Source organism: Nicotiana sylvestris, chromosome 12, assembly GCF_000393655.2.
Source record: "Nicotiana sylvestris chromosome 12, ASM39365v2, whole genome shotgun sequence".
NCBI classification, from domain to species: Eukaryota; Viridiplantae; Streptophyta; class Magnoliopsida; order Solanales; family Solanaceae; genus Nicotiana; species Nicotiana sylvestris.
Genome location: NC_091068.1, coordinates 46,292,349 through 46,311,333, shown reverse-complemented (window position 1 = coordinate 46,311,333; position 18,985 = coordinate 46,292,349).

Here is an 18,985-nt window from a genome sequence, read left to right as displayed (position 1 = left end):
AAATCATAGCTCGTTCCATAGGTTGATCTCGAGAGACAAATGTCCGATGAATAGGTGGCCAAGAACAAAGAAGAAGACTTCTGCACCCCCTCGAACTTTCTTTGCCCCCAAAGTATCAGATGCAACGAAATCCATGATCAAAGAACTCGAACAGGTCATATTGATCGAGCATCTTTCGGAACAAAAGGTATACCTAGGGACGGGGTTAATCCCCCAACTCAAGAAAAACTCATTCAATTTCTCATCAATAATATTGATTGTTTCGCATGGTCTCATTTAGATATGACAGGGATTCCACCGGAGATAACTACCCATAGACTAAGTGTCGATCATAGATTTAAACTGGTGAAACAAAAGAGGAGACCTAAGTCTGAGGTAAAACATGCATTCATCAAGGAAGAGGTAACCAAACTTCTCAAAATATGATCTATCAGGGAAGTAAAATATCCCGAATGGCTAGCTAATGCAGTGGTAGTCCCTAAAAAGGGGAATAAACTTAGAATGTGTGTAGATTACAAAGACTTGAACAAATCATGCCCTAAAGATTCTTTCCCATTGCCCACCATGAATCGTTTGATCGATGCTACGGCCGGCCACGAGATCCTTACCTTTCTCGATGCCTAATCTGAGTACATCCAAATGGACCTGGGGGACCGGGAGAAAAATTCATTCATCACCAAGTATGGAACATATTTTTATAATGTAATTCCCTTCGGGCTAAAAAATGCAGGAGCCACATATCAACATTTAGTTAACAAGATGTTCGAACATCAAATAGGCAAATGCATGGAAGTTTATATTGATGATATGCTAGTTAAGTCCCTGCGCGCAGAGGACCATTTGACCCATTTGTAGGTAACATTCGACATCCTTAGATAGTATAACATGAAGCTCAATCCTGAGAAATGCACTTTTGGAGTCGGCTCGGGCAAGTTATTAGTCTTCATGGTATCGAATAGAGGCATCGAGATCAATCCCGATAAAATCAAAGCTATTGAGGAAATCACTGTGGTGAATGATGTGAAAGTCGTGCAATGGCTGACCGAATAGATAGCTGCTCCGGGTCGATTCATCTCGAGATTGTTGGATCGGAGCCATCATTTATTCTCCCTGCTTAAAAAGAAGAACAACTTCGCATGGACCCCAGAATGCCAGCGAGCCCTGGAAGAATTAAAACGGTATCTCTCAAGCCCTCCTTTGCTCCATACTCTGAAGGAGGATGAAACACTCTACTTGTATCTGTCCGTGTTAGAGGTAGCAATAAGTGGAATGTTGGTTCGAGAAGAGCAAGGTACGCAATTTCCTATTTATTATGTGGGTCGGACCCTAGGGGATGCTGAAACCAGGTATCCACATTTGGAAAAATTAGCTCTTGCATTAATAAGAGCATCTGGGAAATTGAAACCATGTTTTCAATGCCATCCTATATGTGTACTAACTACATATACACTTCGAAATGTCTTGCATAAGCTCGAATTATCGAGCAAATTGGCCAAGTGGGCCATCAAACTTGGAGGATATGATATCAAATATCGGCCTCGGATGGCCATCAAGTCTCAAATTTTGGTAGATTCGTAGCCGATTTTGCACCTGCCCTCGTACCCGAAGTAGAAAAGGAACCCTTGATAAAAACAGGTACATCGACGGGGGTTTGGACCCTTTTCACATATGGTGCCTCGAATGTGAAAGGGTCCGGACTCAGTATTGTTTTGAAATTGCCTACGGTTAGTGTTATTAGACAATCTATCAAAACTTCTAAATTGACTAACAATGAGGCCGAGTATGAAGCCATGATCGTAGGTAGTGAACTAGCCAAGGGCCTTAGAGCAGAGGTCATCGAGGCAATGTGCGATTCCCTTTTGGTGGTACACCATGTAAATGGAAGCTTCGAGATTCGAGACGATCAGATGTAGAGGTACTTGGACAAACTTCAAATAACACTGCACTGCTTCAAGGAATGGATACTGGACTATGTAACTTGAGAATAGAACAGTGAGGCCAACACACTAGGAAACTTGGGATCGTTAGTCGAAGAAAATGATATTGTTATGGGGATGTCATCTAGTTATCAAAGTCAGTGATCGAAGAAGGCCATGCAGAGATTAACTCGACAAGCTTAACATAGGATTGGAGAAATAAGTACATCGAATATTTGAAGTATGGGAAGCTCCCCGTGGACCCAAAAGAGTCAAAAACACTCCGAGCCAAAGCGACTCGATTCTCGCTCGATGAAAATGGAACATTATACAGAAGAACCTTCAATGGACCACTGGCAGTATGCTTGGGACTCGGGGATACAGACTATGTGCTATGGGAAATCTACGAGGGCTCCTGTGGGAACCATTTTGGTGCAGACTCTTTGGTTCGCAAGGTGGTCAGAGCAGGATATTATTGGGATAGCATGGAAAAAGATACCAAGGAGTTCGTTCGGATGTGTGATAAATGCCAGAGATTTCCACCGGTAATTCATCAACTCGGTGAACAACTCCATTCGGTCTTATCCCCGTGGCCATTCATGAAATGGGGGATGGACATCATCGGTCCCCTACCAACGGCGCCATGTAAAGCTAGATTCCTTTTGTTTATGACTGACTACTTTTCAAAATGGGTTGAAGCACATGCCTTTGAGAATGTAAGAGAAAAAGAAGTCATCGATTTCATATGGGACCACATCATATACCGGTTCGGGATACCTGCCGAAATAACATGTGACAACGGAAAACAGTTCATCGGTAGCAAAGTGACAAAATTTCTCGAGGAACACAAAATCAAAAGGATCCTATCAACACCTTACCACCCAAGTGAAAATGGGCTGAGTCCACCAACAAAACCATTATTCGAAACTTTAAGAAAAGGCTAAATGATGCAAAGGGGAAATGGATAGAGATGTTGCCCAAGGTATTACGGGCATATCGGACAACATTGAAGTCAAGCCCGGGGGAGACCCCATTTTTTTGGTATATGGGCCCAAAGCTTTAATATCAGTCGAAGTCGGGGAGCCTAGCGCAAGGTTTCAGTACGCCACCGAAGGCTCAAATCACAAAGCGATGAACACTTCTCTCGAGCTACTAGATGAAAAATGTGAGGCCGCATTAGTTCGAATGGCTACACAAAAACAAAGAATCGAAAGGTATTACAACAGAAGGACAAACCTTCAACATTTCAAAGTCGGCGACTTAGTTCTGAGGAAAGTCACCTTTAACACTCGAGACCCAAACAAAAGGAAGCTAGGTCCTAATTGGGAAGGACCGTACCATATGTCGCGCCCCCTTTTTTCCTCGCGGAATCGGGTTTATGACATTTTGGTTGGGACAACTCTTTCCTTTTGGGAAAGGGGTTTCATTTTTGGAGAGTCGCCACCTAACGATTTTTAAGGTGTGTTAGGGCACCTATATGGTTCATTTGCAACTACGTTTGGTAACTAGAGACAGTGTAAGAGCTTGAAATTATCCCAAGGGGAAGGTGTTAGGCACCCCTTAGGATCCACTAGTGTGGTTCCCGGCCAAACAACTTTTGGGAATTTGTACAATTAGCAAATAAATATGTATGGCTCAAATAGTAGGGGAATTAAATTTAAATACACAGATGTAAGAAAACAACTAATGAAAAAGCTAGATTTTGAAAAGAATTGCAATCTAAGCACATTCGTGAATGTAAAGAGGGGTGTCCTAGGTTTATTTATAATATGGATCATATCAATGCAATACCCAGTATGAAACTCCTCAAAGAGGGTTACACATGGTATTAACGCACTGGTCATCATATCCATATCTACCCTTTCCCACCCCGTAAAGGTAATTAAAGCGAGGGTTGGTCTCGACCCCTATTGCATGCTGTTACCCGTCCCTTCCTATCAGTCCCGGAGGAATTTAGGACTCCTATCCTATAAAAGGGGGAAGTTCTAGGCAGACCCTTAAGTTTAAAGGAAAAATACTAAGGCGACATATAATAACAAGTAAAACTTCAATTAAAGGGAGCATGGAAGACAAATGAAAGGCTAAAATATACCTCCACATACAGTGCACATAAATAGCATGACTCATACACAATAAGGTCTAAATTCAGATCATATGCATGGTATCTAAGTGATAGCAATAGAATCAAATTTATTACATGACTCAGAAAAGAAGTCTGAATCAGGCTTGCCTACTGATTTTAACAGTTGATAAAGCAGCATAAAGAAGCATGTTTCCAGTTTTGACAAATTTAGCACCTAAGGCTTGCCTAGGTGTAAAACAGTGTTCCAGTTATCAAGGTTACTTAGGGAAGGCTGTTTGAATTGTATTACTAAACATGTTGTTCCAAATGTTCAGAATTCCGGAATTATTACCGGCACTAGAGATGCCTAAGCGGATGTGAATGCGATACTATAGGCATGATATCTAATGCACAAAAATGCAGAATAATGTATATGCAAGACCTGAGCAGGATTTCTAAATGCATAAGTATTACATACTTTTAGAATATGCAGAAGATATGGAAATGACCTGTTATTAGCGTTGTTTTTATCCTAAGGCAGGATCTCTAAGTGTACATGGCAGCGCATAACATAATAGTAAAGTGCTAGTTATTAGCATATTTTAACACATGATTTTGTAAGTATGCACATGCTGAAACAATAAACATGGAGGCCTAAGAGCATGATTTCTAATGCGTGTATGAATCCTAAGCATGGTTTCTATTGCGCAGTTAGGAATATAAACCTAATAACATGTTTTCTACCCTTAGCAACTATAGTGTGATATTTACCCTATCCCTTTTCACTAGCCACCCCAATACTTGTTTACAACAGGTTATTACAGACCAATATTGAAATGAATTACATAAGTAGAAATGAAAACTGAGAAGTTACACTATAGGGAGCCTGATTAGGACTTCCTCCCTGAGTTATGTAATAAATCAATTCAAGTGCCAAGATTGTTCCATAGTTTTTCTCATATCTGGGTGTTTCAGAGTTCTCTAAGGACCTCAAGGGATCCCGGGCAATGCTCACACCCAGATTTCATAGCCAAGACAGAGTAAGTACAGTGTGGAAAGTCCGGCTTTTATGTGTCCAAGTTCAGAGGGAGCTAAAGGGTCCCAAGGCAAGGCTCACACAAAAGGGGCAGAACCTAGTGGTCTAAGAGTACATGTGAGAGTGCTTGACATAGATTTAAAAGAGTTGAGTTAGAAACAGTTTTAACAAAGCATGTTTGAAATAAGTTTGCAAAATAATAGAAGAGTTGCTTAGGAAAGCAGTTTTGAAAGGAGGAGGGAATAGGAGCAACAACAACTTGGAACAAGCCAGCACACACAGCACAAATTCAATGAAGTATCATTACAACACTCACAAGCAGGGAAGTAAAGGGTTGGGGACATAGAGAGCCTAAATCAGAAACATGTAAACATGGATGAGAAGAGAAGCATATAGACCAGCAAGTACAAAGAACAAGTAGCAGTGGATTGACCTCCAGAATACAAAACTATTTCTTCAAAGTGCTAACAGGGGAGTCATGCTCAAAATTAGAATAGTAATAAGACATAGTAGTCATGTTGAGGACAGGGACCTACATAATTAGTCATGCCAATTAGTGTTAATCAAGCAATAACATGGCATACAAGTTGAGAGGAATAAACAAGAGCTCAAATAAACATGTTGGTTACACTTGAACAAGAGAGGGCAGAACTTAAGCATGCTGAATAAAGCAGTAAACAAGAAGGGCAATTAAATACATAAGCCATTAAATTAGTGCAGAAGGAGACATGGATTTAACAGACATGGAGCACATAGAGTTGAGTTTTATAATTGAACTAGGAACATACCAGTTAAGGAAGCAAAGTGCAGAAAGTAAAGCAAGTAGTGTCCCACAGTCTAGCCTTGGCTTTCACCCGGCTAGACAAGCAGTTAGCACAAGTAGCAAAGAGAGAAGAGAGAGGTTAATATGTGTGTGTATTCTGAACTATTGTTCGTGTGTTAAGACTGTAGAAGAGAGTCATTTATATAGTAGTTTGAAAACTGGTTCAAAATAAGGCAAGAATCAATTCTTCAGTAATTATACAACTCAGTATCAATTAAGAACGAAAATCAGCCAAGTATCCCTTAATTAAGGGAGTAATTTACCAATGGTAGAAAGTAAGTAACAGATAAGGAAAGAATCCAAGTAACATAGGTACAGAATATGTAAATTAGGGCTAGATACATAAGGGTCTAATTAAGGAAATAACAGTAGAACTCAATTAGATTATAGTCAATCACATAACAAGGTAAGAAATAATTTTAAGGGATAGGAAAAATAGCAGGAAATTTGTATAAGAGCATCAACACTGTAAATCAAGGATTTCATAAATCGAAAAAATAGTACTAATATTAAGGAAAATAGTATAGACTTCCATGAATAAACAAATAAATAGAGTACAAACAGGAAGAACCAAATCGGAACCCTTAATAAGGCATCACTAGGATGAAAGTCATAGAAATACTCTAACTAATCACAGCATATCCATGAGAATCGCACATACAGATAAATCGACTGAACGATCAGTAAAGACGAACTCAAAATCACAAACTAGAGCCAAACAAATTAGGGTTTCCAATGTAATGAGTCGGATAAAGGAAAAACTCAAATAAACCATTTAAACATAGTAAAATCATATGATAATATTGAAGATAAGAGGAGAAGTCGTTTAAAAAAAGGTTAAGAAACCCTAGTCTTGAAGACGAAGGGTTACTTTAGAGTAAATCGGAAAAAAACTTCGAGGAAAACAACAAAAGCTCATAATATACACAGATTTAAGATAGATCTATAAGAAAACGGAGGATCTCAAGAGTTAAGGTTTTAGAGAACCCAGAGAAGATGAGAAAAACTTAGAACGTTGCCGATTTTAGCCGGAAAAGTCATGGATCTTACTCGAACAGCCATGAATGGCCGAAAAATGGCATGAAAGACCATGGATAGTAGTTGAACCGCTCCAGGTTCACCTGAGGACCTCAGGGTAGTGTCAAACCGGCATGGTGAAGCAGGGGCTAGGAGATGATGAGAGGCCATGGTTTCCGGTGAGGGAGGTGACTGGACAAGGTGGACAAGGTCCATCGGAGAGGATGGGAGAAGAGAAGGTTCTAGAGAGAACCAGAGATAGAGAGAGGGAGATGAGTGTCGGTTGAGTGAATAAGAGAATGGGGGTTTAGGGGGTAGTCTTAGGTTAATTATGGTAAGAGTGAATCCGGGCCGTTGATCAAAATTGATCAACGGCCAGGATTATCCTAGGTCTGGGTCGGGTATGGTTTGGGTTTGGCATTAGGTCCGGTGGGTTTTTTAATTGGGATGGGGGTCCGTTGGATTTAGGCTAGAATTGAAAGCCAATTTGGCTATAAGTTAAATAGCCAGTTTTTTCCCTATTTGATTTATAAAAAATAGTAGATAATTTCTAAAAAATAATTTAAAAATGATAAAATTATTTATAATACATAATTAGCAATTTAAAAAAAAACAGGATCTCATTTTATGCATATAAAACATAATTAAATCTTAAAAGGCCTAATATTGCAATTATGTGCAATTTACCTTTTAAAAATACTAAATGTAATTATAAAAATATATAAAAATTACCTTAGACATATTTGGAATAAATATAGAAATCCAATATATGAATTATCAAAACAATAATTTTGGAAATAATTATTGGGGATTTTATGGATAAAAGGGGAGAAAATAAATCAATTTAAAACCTTAAAATTATGGAAAAAATAATAAAAATATTGGATATGCTTATATATGCTATTTTGAAGGTACTTTGCATATTTAAAATATATAAGGAAAAATTGGGTATTAACAGCTGCCCCTCTTTACCCGTGAAGAATGAAAGAGTTTTCAGGTAAAGAAATGATGGCCAATTTTGACCAAGTGAAACGTTTTGAAGAGGCTAGGCTACACCCTGGCTTCTGAGCTGCCTATATATCCCTGGTTACACAGAAATCACGCCATATGTAGTTCAGGATCCATCAGCGGAGTATACCAATGAAGACCTTTCAAGAACAGACGCAATATCTAGGGCTGGGTGAGTGGACGGCTTACGAGACTGGTTAGGTTTGTTATGGCTGAGGGAACTGGAGTGGGATTGCTCCTGCTGGGGTAGCTGTTGCTCGCCGGCTTACCTGCAAATAGAAACAATACAAGCATATAATGTTCATAAACTAAAACATCATGTAAATTCTCGTCGGACCATGAAAGTTGTCTTCGGACGATGAGAATGATGTACTTAGACCATGATGTCCTGGGCCATGAAGCGTATGATAAAAGATTCACAAACCATGAAATGATGTTTCGGGCTATGAGGATGGTGCCTCTGAACCATGATGCCTTTGAATAATGATATGCAAAAGATTGAAATAGATCCTCAGGCCATGACATGGTGTTCTCGGGCTATGGAGATGGTGCCTCTAAACGATGATGCCTTTGGATAGATTGGCGATATTTTAGCCTATGAAGGATGCAATAATATGATGCGGACAAGACAAATCTTAGTCTTGCGAATTGAAGTGTAGAGCTTAGCCCGTAAGAGAAGCGAGATAAATGGTGCTTAGGATAGCGCTTAGTTTCGATGGAAATTAGAGGCAGAGCTTAGCCTAGAAAGGCAAAAAAGTAGCCTTATGCAGATTGGAAGGCAGAATAGTAGCCTTATGCTATGCAGATGCAGATGGAGGTAGAGCTTAACCTCGGAAGGCAGAATGGTAGCCTTATGCGAATTGGAAGGCAGAATGGTAGCCTTATGCAATGCAGATGCGGATGGAGACAACATTTAGTCTCGAAAGGTAGAATGGTAGCCTTATGCAATGCAGATGCAAATGGAGACAGGTTTAGTCTCGGAAGGTAGAATGGTAGCCTTATGCAAATTGGAAGGCAGAATGGTAGCCTTATGCAATGCGGATGCAGATGGAGACAGCGTTTAGTCTCGAAAGGCAGAATGGTAGCCTTATGTAATGCAAATGCAAATGGAGACAACGTTTAGTCTCGTAAGGCCGAATGATAGCCTTATGCAAGAAATAAAATAACAAATGACAGTAGAGTTTTCTTAGTTGATAGAAGATTGTGGCGTTGTGATTATTGGGAACACTACGACGTATGGAACATCGCTGGTGTGAGCTGATAGCAAATGTTGGTAAGTGCAACAGTTCGGAGAGTCATATTCTTGAACAGTGTTTGTTCCATGGGGGTATAGTATGTTTAATGATTTTGCAATCCTCGTGCCTGCATTCAAAGAAACATCGTAAGTTTTGTACAGGGGAAGGTTAGTTCATATCCCCGCTGGCTTTTCTTGACTCGTTCGGATTCAATCTAGTGACATCGTCTGTATCATTGGGGTAGTGTTTCTAAACAAAGTAGTTTCAATAATAATCATGTATGATTTTGTAAAAGTATGACATAAATTAAAAATAGCTTTTAGATGAACTGACGACTGTGACGTAATTCAATACATTGCAACCTCTCCTGCTAACGGAATTTTTAGGGTCCTTCAAAAAATTCTGCCCCAGTTTAATGGGTTGACGTTTCTGACCGTTGCTCGTGCGGCGATCGGCTGAAATTATTTTGGAATTTTGAGGGTCCTCCTCAAAATTCTGCCTCAGTTTCCAATTGCGGAGGAAAATGAAATTTTTATTGAATTGTGACCGAACCCATAGGGCTACCTACCTATCCCCTCTTAAATGCGAATCAGGTTAGGCGTAGTTCAATATACATCATATAAGGAAAATACAAAGATTACACATAGTAACGCTTGACTACATCTGAATTGATCGGCTTTAGCCAAACTTCTCCGTCCATTTGTGCAAGTATGAGGGCTTCTCCTGTCAAAACCCGATGAAACATGTATGGACCCTCCCAGTTGGGAGAGAACTTCCCTTTGTCTTCATCTTGATGCGGAAAAACATTCTTCAACACCAGCTGCCCCGGTGTGAACTGTCTTGGCTTAAAACTTTTGTTAAAGGCTCTGGACATTCTGTGCTGATAGAGTTGATCATGGCAGACTGCATTCCTTCTCTTTCCATCTATAAGGGCTAGTTGCTCATAACGACTTTTTACCCACTTTGCGTCATCGAGCTCAGCTTCTTGTATAATCCTTAAGGAAGGAATTTCTACCTTAGCGGGAATGACAGCCTATGTACCATAAATGAGAAAATAGGGGGTTGCCCCAATTGATGTGTGGACTGTGGTGCGATACCCTAGTAGAGCAAATGATAACTTCTCATGCCACTGTTTATGCTTCTCTATCATTTCCCTCAATATCTTCTTGATATTCTTGTTGGCGGGTTCTACAGCTCCATTCATCTGAGGCCTGTAGGCTGTGGAATTCTTATGTTTGATCTTGAAAATTTCACACCTAGATTTCATCAAGTCACTGTTGAGGTTGCAGCCATTATCAATAATGATTGACTCTGGAATCCCGAATCGACAAACAATGCGGTCGCGGACAAAGTCTACCACGACTTTTTTAGTCACTGCTCTGTAAGATGATGCTTCGACCCATTTGGTGAAATAGTCCATGGCTACCAGGATAAACATGTGTCCGTTGGAATCAGCGGGCTCGATTGGTCCAATAACATCCATCCCCTAAGCGGCAAACGACCATGGTGAGCTTGTTGTGTGAAGCTCGCTTGGAGGTACCTTTATCATGTCTGCATGTATCTGACAGTGGTGACATTTTCGGACATACTGGAGGCAGTCCGTTTCCATAGTCATCCAAAAGTAACCAGCCCGGAGTATCTTCTTTGCTAAGACAAAACCGTTCATATGTGGACCGCAGGTCCCAGCATGAATTTCCTCTAGTAGCCTGGATGCTTCATTTGCGTCAACACATATCAATAATCCTAAATCGGGAGTCCTCATATACAGGATTCCTTCGCTGTGAAAGAAGTTGTTGGACAATCTCCGAAGTGTGCGTTTCTGAGTAGGATTTGCAAGCCCTCGGCACTCTTCTTTTGCCAAATATTCCTTGATATCATGAAACCAAGGCTTTATGTCTGCTTCTTCTTCAAATGGGCACAATAAGCTGGCTGGTTATGGATTTTCACCGGAATCAGATCAATGAAATTCTTGTTTGGATGTTGTATCCTAGAAGATAGGGTAGCCAATGCATCGACGAACTCATTCTGGATTCTGGGAACATGCTGGAATTCTGTCTTCGTGAACCGCTTTCTCAATTCCTGTACGTGATGTAGATACGTGAGTATCTTGGAGTTCTTGGGTGTCAATTCTCCTTGTACCTGATGTATAAATAAGTTTGAATCTCCAATCACTAGCAGCTCTTGAACGTTCATGTCAATGGACATTTTGAGCCCTAAGATGCAGGCTTCATACTCGGCCATATTGTTGGTTCAGGGGAAGCTGAGTTTGGCAGACACAGGATAATGCTGATCGGTTTCCGATATTAGGACTGCTCCTATGACAACTCCTTTGAAGTTTGCTGCTCCATCGAAGAACATTCTCCAATCGTCGTAAGATTCCACAATGTCTTCTCCTATGAATGATACCTCTTCATCAGGAAAATACGTTTTCAGAGGTTCGTATCCTCCATCAACGGGGTTTTCGACAAGGTGGTCTGCCAGTGCTTGTCCCTTAACCGCTTTCTGAGTTACGTAAACAATGTCGAACTCACTCAACATGATTTTCTACTTGGCTAGCTTGCCAGTGGGAATGGGCTTCTGAAAGATGTACTTCAAGGGATCCATTCTCGATATAAGATATGTAGTATAGGCACAGAAGTAATGTCTCAGCTTCTGAGCTACCCAAGTCAAAGCATAATAGGTGCATTCCAATAGAGAATACCGGGCCTCGTACGGGGTGAACTTCTTACTTAGATAATAAATGGCTTGTTCATTCCTTACTGTTTCATCATGTTGCCCTAGAACGCAACTGAAAGCTCCATCCAACACTACAAGGTAGAGTAATAAGGGTATACCTGGCTCGGGCGGGACTAAGACTGGTGGTGTTGATAGGTACTCTTTGATTTTGTTGAAGACCTTTTGGCAGTCATTGGTCCATTTGGTGGCAGCGTCCTTCTTCAACATCTTAAAGATTGGCTCACAGATAACTGTAGACTATGCTATGAATTGGCTGATGTAGTTAAGCCTTCCCAAGAAACTCATCACATCCTTCTTATTCTTTGGTGGTGGTAGTTCTTGAATGGCTTTGACTGTTGATGGATCCAATTCTATTCCTTGGTGACTCACAATAAACCTAAGCAATTTTCCAGTAGGAACCCCAAATGCACACTTTGCGGGGTTTAGTTTCAGGTTGTATCTCCGCAGTCTATTGATGAACTTTCTCAGATCTTCTATGTGGTCAGTGGCCTTCTTGGATTTGGTAATAACATCATCCACATATACCTATATCTCCTTGTGTATCATATCATGGAAAATGGTAGTCATGGCCCTCATGTAGGTGGCCCCTACATTCTTTAGGTTGAATGGCATTATCTTGTAACAGTACACTCCCCACGACGTAATGAAATTCGTTTTCATAGCATCTTCCTCATCCATCCAAATCTGATGATAACCACCGACGTAATCTACGAATGATTGTAGCTTATGCTTGGAGCAATTTTCAATTAGGATGTGTATATTTGGCGAAGGGAAGTCATCTTTTGGACTGGCCCGATTGAGATCCCGGTAGTCGACACAGACTTTGACCTTCCCATCCTTTTTTGGTACTGGTACAATGTTGGCTAACCATGTCGGGTATTCTACTACCCTGAGAACCTTAGCTTTGATCTGCTTGGTGACTTCATCCTTTATTTTCAAACTCATATCAGGCTTGAACTTTCTGAGCTTTTGCTTTACCGGTGGACACATTGGATTGGTTGGCAGTTTGTGAGCCACAATAGACGTATTCAGACCAGTCATGTCATCATACGACCAGGAAAATATGTCCTCATACTCCTTTAGAAATTTGTGTATTCTTTCTTCTCTGATGGCGATAGGTGAATGTTGATTCGCGTTTCCTTGCTGTTTTCTGTATCTCCCAGGTTGACAATTTCAGTCTTGTCCAGGTTGGACTTAGGTCTGTTCTCAACTTCTTTGACAATCTCGTCAGGTATGTTATCTTCCTCTGAATCAATGTCTGTTTGTTGTGTTGTCTCATTGCATGTCACAGTTAATCAATGACATTAGGAGTCTATGATACTAACATGGCATACTAGTTGAGGGAAATAAACAAGAACCCAAGTAGACATGCTGGGCGAGTATTAAACAAGACAAGTGATACCCAGACATGGTGAGTACACACTTGAACAAGAGAGGGCAAAACTTAAGCATGCTGCATAAAGCAGTAAACAAGAAGAGCAATTAAATACATAAGCCATTAAATTAGTACAGAAGGAGACATGGATTAACAGACATGGAGCACATAGAGTTGAGTTTCAGAATTGAACTAGGAACATACCAGTTAAGGAAGCAAAATGTAGAAAGTAAAGCAAGTAGAGTTCCACAGTCTAGCCTTGGCTTCCAGCCGGCTAGACAAGCAATTAGCACAAGTAGCAGAGAGAGAGAAGAGAGAATTTTATGTGTGTGTGTGTGTGTTTTTTTTGAACTAATTGTCCGTATCTCTTGCAGTGAGAATAGAGGAGAGTATATATAGTAGTTGAGAGTAGAGTAAAGTAAGGTAAAGAATCAATAATCTAGTAATTAGGGAAAATTACATAATCAATCATGCACAAAATCAGCAAGGTTCTCTTCTAGTAAAGGGGCGACCAGTTAATGATAAAGAGTAGGGCATATAATTAAGGAAAGAAAATTAAATACATAAGCAAGGGGTGGGTAATTAAGGGTAAATGAACAAAAGTTCAATCAATAAGAATCAGCAAGTACCACAGTTATTCGTAAATAAGGCAAGAAATAATCAAAGGTCGTAGAAATAGAAAAATAACCGGAAATCAGTATATAGGTATTACCATAGCAAATCAATGAATAAGGACTCAAAATAATACTGATTTAGGGGAAATGATATAGGTTTTCCATGAATAAGCAACTAAGCCAAGTATAAACAGAAAGAATCGAATCGGAAACCCTAATAGAAGCATACTAGGGTAAAATCACGAGATATTCTAATTAACGAAGAAGTAATCATGTAAATCAAAGCATATAACATTGGCATGTATCAAATAACACGGACAAGTGCAGAATCCGAACAAAGTGTCAAAAATTGGGGGTTTTAGCATAGGCTAGTTAGGGTTAAGGAAGAACTCAACAAAATCAATCAAAACACATAAACACAGGGGACTAAACACTTAAAACCAGAAAGTGTTTTGAAGAAAAGGATTTTCAGAAACCCTAGTTTAGAAAAGAGCGACTAAAATTGAAATAGTTAGTTAAAACAAGAGATTTTTAAAGGAAAATGCTTAATAATACTCGAATCACCTCAGATCTATAAAGATTTGAGAAGAATAGAATAGTAGCAAACTAAGGTTTTCAGAAAATAGTAGAGACGAAGAAAATCGGTTAAAAACTCATGGATTCAATCAAAAAACAAGAGGAAATCCTTTCTTACAAACGAAAATGGCCGGAGATAGGCCAGTGAACGAGTTTCAAACTGGAACAGGTTGGCTTTCCTTGATATCTTCTTAATGACTCATGAAGTCGAAGAGCCATGGAGTATAGGAGACCAGAGGTGGTCGGAGAAGGCACGAAAATACCATAGGAAGGAAGTTCTCGCCGGTAATGGTGATTAGGGTTAGGGTGAGTTGAGAGAGAATTTGGGAGATGAGGGATTCATAGGCGATGCAAATGAGAGAATGGGGGTAGGGTTTGGGGGTCATTTGATTAAAAAAGGAAAGGGCTAAAGTGGACCGTTGATCTGGGAGTTCAACAGTCGAGATTAATGGGGTAGGTGGGTTCCGGGTTTGGGTATGGGTTAATAGGGTGTGGGTCGGGTTTTTTAATTGTAAAATTAGGCTAGGAATTAGGGTCTGATTTGGTTATAATTGAAAGCCTAATTTGGCTATAATTTAAATAGCCAGTTTTTCCCTATTTAATTTATAAAAAATAGTAGATAATTTTGAAAAATAATTTATAATACATAATTAGAAATTTAAAAATACAGGATCTAATTTTATGAATATAAAACATAATTAAATCTTAAAGAGGGCCGAATAGGTGTTAACTCGAATGAGGTCAAGTGTAACCTATATTTACTTATGGCCGAGGGTCAAATTGGTGTTGATTCGAACAAGGTCGAATGTAACCTATACTTAATTATGGCCGATGGACGAATAGGTGTTAACTCGAACGAGGTCGAATGCAACATATAATTAGTTATGGCCGAGGGACAAGTAGGTGTTGAGGCAACGTTGCTTTAGCTATACATTTGGCAAAAATATGGGTGAACTTCATGCATTTGTGCTTCGTTCATACACTTGGAGAAATTTACATATTTTCCGGGCTGGCATTCCAGTATAGTCTATCTAGTCCCTTCATTTGTCGACCTGGAGAAGTATATTGAGAGGTTGAAGAATGAACTAGCCGTCATGTATCTCTGTCCGCACTTCAACTTGAAGTGTTCCCCTTGTTGCCTTGTTAAAAACCTCCTCGAGAAAACCCAATTGGGACAAAACTCAAGTGAGGGAAAAAAGTATGACTTGGAGGACGCTTCTTCTTAAGAGTTGAAGTACTTGAGGTGGGGGTGATATTCTAGTTGTTTTGTAGCAGTTTTCCTTCCATTGTTTCTAGTTGGAATGACCCTTTCTTTGTTGTTGCCGTGATTTTAGCCGTCCCAATTTGTTCCCAGTTTACCTTCGCGTGGGTCTTTGCTTGCTTGTGTTTTAGCTTTGAGCACGTAGTCCCCGATTTTAAGTGGTCTGGCCTTTGCCTTTTTGTTGTAATAGCATTATGCCTGTTGTTTTTGGGCAATCATCCTTATGTAGGCCATATCCATTCACCTCGTGCGTACGTAGCCCCACAAATAGAAGCATGTATTAATTCAATTCACCTATAGGGTTAATTCCCTCTTACAAGGTTAGAAAAGAGACTTACCTTATCTCAAAGCCTACTTTCAGGTCCAAGATTATGCTCAAACCCTCAATTCAGTGCCGAACAATCCAAAACTAATCAAATGGTGTATAAATTAATCAATACATGCTCAAAAGTTCATATTTCAACTATTAAAGTGATTACCCAACCCCAAGTGTAGGATTCCTAAAATACACCCCCGGGCCCACGTGCCCGGATTCCGAAATTTTTTGAAGAAAGTTGTTACCCATAACCTTATGAACACAAATATATGATTTTCCCTAAGTTCCATAACAAATTTCGTGGTTACATCCCATTTTTATCAAAAACCTAGGTTTTCACCTAAACCCATAATTTACATGTTATAATCTACCCATAAACTATATATTTAACTCACATTGTATAGAAATTACTTACCACAAAGTGCTAGGTGAAATCTTCTCTCTAAGATCTCCAAGAATCGCCCAACAATGAAAGAAAATGAGCCAAAATAGCCTAAGTGCCGTTTTTAAAAGATGATTCTGCCTTGGGGTCCTTATACGCGATCGCGGCCAAGCTCTGGTGATCGCAATGGATAAACTGAGGAGACCAAAAAAAGTCTCTACATGAATGCGGGGCTAGGCACGAGAACGCGAAGGGAAACAAGGGTGGACTAGTCCCAGACCCAGGCTTCTACGCAAACGCAGCCCTTCTAGCGCGAATGCAAAGGCCCAACCTCCGCGAACTCTGTCCTGCCTACGCGAATGCGAAGGAAAAAATGCCCCCAGCCTCGGTCCCCTAAATCCTTCTACGCGAACGTGAGGGTCCTTTCGCGTTCGCGTAGAAGGAAACCAGAACTAGAAATTTTTGGTTTTTCATACTTTGCTCCGGGTGATCCAAAACACACTCGAGCTCCTCGGGACCCCGTCCATCTATACCAGCAAGTCTGTAAACATAATCCAGACCTGCTCGAACTCTCGAAATGTGTAAAACAACAACAAAACCAAGAATCATACCCCAAAACTAAATTGAATCAAAATATGAACTTCAAGTTTCCAAATCGCTCCGGATGCACCGAATTATACTTAGACTACTCGGAATGACACCAAATTTTATGTGCAAGTCTTAAATGATATTACGGAACTATTTCCGATTTCAGAATTCCATTCGGACCTCGATATCACAAAAACCTACTCCAAACTAAATTTAAATAACTTCAAAAACCTTCAAAGAACCAACTTTCACTATTAGGCGCCAAGATGCTCCCGGGTCATCCAAAATCTGATCCAAATATATGCCCAAGTCCGAAATCATCATACAAACCTATTTGAACCGTCAAATCCTGATTCTGAGGTCATTTTCTCAAAATGTTGACCGAAGTCAAACTTAGCCTTTTTGGCCAATCTTAAGGAACCAAATGTTCCGATTTCAACCCGAACCCTTCTAAATCCCGAACTAACCATTCCCGCAAGTCATAAAATAGTAAAAGCACGTCTGAAAAGTCTTATTTAGGGGAACATGATTCTAAAAATCAAAACAACCGATCGGGTCGCTACACCATCTTTCCTTTACAACCTAGGTCTCAAAATGTTATGAGCAAAATAATCAAGGCAACTCCAACATACGTTTTTTTCAATGGAGAAGGGTCAAAAATACCCCTTTACTGTGCAAAAAAGATCATATACTCTTTGTTATACTATCAGTCCATTACAGCCCCAGCGTTATAAAATTGGTACAAAAATATCCTTCTGTTGCTAGAGCCCTCCACCATGGACACATCATCCTATATGATCTGACATTTTGTTGAGATGGATGTCATGCAACATGCTACCTCACCGCCTCAATCCCGTTTCACCTCTCCGTCATCTTTTCCTCCAATACCAACTCTCTTTTTGCCTAACAACCGCCAAAAATAGCTTGGCAAGTCCATCAGCCGAATAAAAACAAAGTTTCAGGAAAGGCAAGGCAAAGAAATAAGTTCTAGAGTGAAGTAAATATTGTTGCTATTCAAGCATCCAGGACAAATAAATAAAAGCTCCAATTTATTCCAAATTGAGCTATCTACTATGATTGATGAACAAATAAGAAGGATGCCATCTTTGAACTACCCCAATAAAGACAAATAGAGTACATGTGACTTTTTTTTCTTTTGGATGACCACTGAGTTTTGTTCGAACTATAAATATGGGATTTTATTCTCAATAATAAAGACTACTATATATGCCCCTTAACCAAAATTGAATGAGAGTTTTGTTTAAACTTTAAAACTGGATCAATGTCTGCTTTGGTAACTGGTTTTTTATTTCCGAAGTACCATTCTCTAATGTTATATAGAATAATGGATGTATTTTTCTTGCACGCATTTTTATCTTTCTTCAATTCAATTAAAGATTAATTAATTCGTATATTTGAAAATTCAATATCAATTTACAAGAAAATATAGAACACCCACATAGTACTTTACATGTATATCTATACAATAAAAAATAAATATAATGGCCTCAAAAAATTAAGTATATCTATATAGAGAATCTTGCGTTGTGGAGAAGGAGCTGAAAGAGGTTAAAATTTTTGAGTCTTGATGGCATTGGGAACTAGTAATGTTCAGAAAAAGAATACTCCAGTGGTGTTGGAGAAAATAATTGGGAGAGAGGGTAAAATGGGGTAGGGCAGTGAGGTGGCATGTCATATGACGTCCACCTCAACAAAATGTCAGACCATGTGTGATGATGTTAGTTGTTAGTCCCTTGACAAAGTTCATCGGCAAATGTGGGTTGTAACAAGGATTTGCATGATGACCTTGACACACAACCTGAAAATTAGGGCTATACCATGACGGGCAACTCGGCATGACGGGCTATACGGGATTGACAAACACACCTTGACAGAGACAAGACGTATTTCACATGGACGTGCGAGTTGGCATGACAATGGCAAGGCAAATCCATGTCAAGGCAGGGGCCAAGACATGGCAAGGCAAGCTATGACATTGGCATGGACAGATTTGATCAAGTTGGGGGCGACTTGACATGC